Source organism: Meriones unguiculatus, chromosome 5 (genome assembly GCF_030254825.1).
Source record: "Meriones unguiculatus strain TT.TT164.6M chromosome 5, Bangor_MerUng_6.1, whole genome shotgun sequence".
Classification (NCBI taxonomy): Eukaryota; Metazoa; Chordata; class Mammalia; order Rodentia; family Muridae; genus Meriones; species Meriones unguiculatus.
Window position 1 is genome coordinate 129,035,458 of NC_083353.1, and position 2,644 is coordinate 129,038,101.

The 2,644-nt window shown below is 39.4% G+C and overlaps 1 pseudogene; it reads left to right on the forward strand.

The window, feature by feature from the left end:
• Positions 1-526: 526 nt before the first annotated feature.
• On the forward strand, positions 527-1,933 carry LOC110559036 (14-3-3 protein theta-like; annotated as a pseudogene).
• The last annotated feature ends 711 nt before the right edge of the window (positions 1,934-2,644 follow it).

Here is a 2,644-nt window from a genome sequence, read left to right on the forward strand (position 1 = left end):
GTTGAAAGTATATTTATTTACATATTAGAATGGCTACTCCTGCTTGTTTTTTGTGTCCATTTGCTTGGAAAAACCTTCTTCTAATCCTTTACTCTCAGTTAACTTTGTTTCTGTGGTTGAGGTGTGTTTCTTGTATGCAGCAGAATGTTGGGTCCTGTTTACACATAGATTAGTCTGTCTTCTTATTAGTTGAGTTGAGTCCACTGATGTTGAGAAAGATTAATGGCCTGTGATTGTTAGTTTCTTTTATTTTGATGCTGATTTTGTAGTGTGTTTGTGTGCTTGTCTACTTTTAGTTTTGCTGTAGTGAAGTTATTTACTATGTTTTCCTGTGTGTAGTTAACTTTTTTTGGGTTGTATTTTTCCTTTTCGTATCTTTTGTAGGGCTGGATTTGTGGGTAAGTATTGTTTAAATTTGTTTTTGTGACTAAAGCCCCAAACAGATCAAAGTGGTGAGATTCACTTCAAGGCTGCAGAGACTACAAAGAGGACTCCGGATCCAGCTTGGTGCTCGCCCTTGCTCACCATGGAGAAGACCTAGCTGATCCAGAAGGCCCAGCTGGCCGAACAAGCCGAGCACTACAACAACATCCATGGCCACCTGCATTAAAGCCATGATGGAGCAGGGCACTGAGCTGTCCAACAAGGAGTGCAACCTGCTGTTGGTGGCCTACAAGAAAGTGTAGGGGGCCAAAGGTCTGCCTGGAGGGTCATCTTGACCATCTAGCAGAAGACCGACACCTCCTACAAGAAGTTGCGGCTGATCATGGACTATCAGGAGAAAGTGGAGTCGGAGCTCCATCTGCACCATGGTCCTGGAATTGTTGGATAAGTATTTAATAGCCAATGCAACTAATCCAGAGAGTAAGGTCTTCTATCTGAAAATGAAGGGAGATTATTTTTGGTATCTTGGTGAAGTAGCTTATGGCAATGATCGAAAACAAACAATAGAGAATTCCCAAGGAGCATACCAAGAAGAATTTGATATAAACAAGAAAAAGATGCAGCTTACACATCCAATCCGCCTGGGGCTGGCTCTAAACTTTTCTATATTTTACTATGAGATCCTTAATAATCCAGAGCTTGCATGAACACTGGCTAAAATGGCTTTTGATGAGGCCATTGCAGAGCTTGACACATTGAACGAAGACTCCTACAAAGACAGCACCCTCATCATGCAGCTGCTTAGAGACAACTTATCATCATGGACATCAGACAGTACGGGGAAGAATGTGATGCAGCAGAAGGGGCCAAAAACTGAAGGCATCCAGGGCGCCTTCCTCCTTCCCCTCAAGAAAACCTTTTTACATCTCCATTCTTTATTCCACTTGGATTTCCGCTAGCAAGGAAGCCCACTCCTGTGTATGGGAGCAACTGTTTATAGTCTTTTCACACGGCAGCTTTGGGAAAACTCCATCCCTTGGTTTGTGTTGTCTCGGTCTTCCTGGCGTGCAGTTACTGCTGTAGAAAAGTATCAGTAGCTTCATTTCATGTGAACACGAGTAACTTCCAGACACTTGTGTAGAGGACTGACAGCACAGTTGGCATTTAAATAATCTGAACCAGTTCTTCAAGTGACTGTGTTTTGTATTACTGTGAAGACATGGAAATGTAGTGTGTTACAATTTACAGTGATTTTAATAATAACTTCTTGATTTCTACATTCCCTCTCTGATCCTTCTTTGGGGTTTTTCTTTCAGAAGCAACTTTTCCATGCTCTTAATACGCATTCCTTTTCCATAGGAATCCAGAAGTGTTAGATTGAATGGGAAAGCCCTGAATGTATCAGGGCTTGGGGTCACAGATTGAAATGTCTCCTGCGTCACATCCTCTGGAGGTTACATCTGTCTGTGACAAAGGGAGTTTCCTTATGCATTCTTCATTTGCTGCTGTTTCAGTTGACAACTTCCTTCCCAATAAAAATTCACTTACACCTCCAAAAAAATTTTTGTTTTTGTTGTGGAATATCTTGTTTTCTCCATCTATGATGATTGAGAGTTTTGCTGTTATAGTAGTCTGGGTTGACATCTGTGTTCTCTTAGGGTCTGCATAACATCTGTTCAGGTCCTGCTTTTATAGTCTCTGTTGAGAAGCTATGTGTGATTCTGATGGGTTTGCCATTATATGTTACTTGGACTTTTATCCCTTGCAGCTTTTAGTATATATATATCATATATATATATTTCATATATATATATTTCATATATATATTTCATTCTGTATATTCAGTGTTTTGATTATTATGTGGCAGGAGGATTTCTTTTCTGATCTATTCTATTAGGTGTTCTGTAGGCCTCTTGCATGCTTATAGGCATCTCTATTTTTCAATTGGAGAAATTTTCTTCTATGATTTTGTTGAAAATATTTTCCAGGCCTTGGATACAAGAATCTTCTTTCTTCCTCTATTCTCATTCTTAGGTTTTGTCTTTTCATGGAGTCCTTAATTTATTGCATGTTTTGTGCCAGGAATTTTTTAGATTTAACATTTCTTTGATAGATGCACCATTTTTTTTCTATCGTGTCTACTATACCTGAGATTCTTTCTTCCTTCTTGTATTCTGTTAGAGATGCTTACCTCTGTAGTTCCTGTTTTCTTACCTAAGTTCTCCCTTTCCAGGATTTCTTCACTTTGCATTTTCTTTAA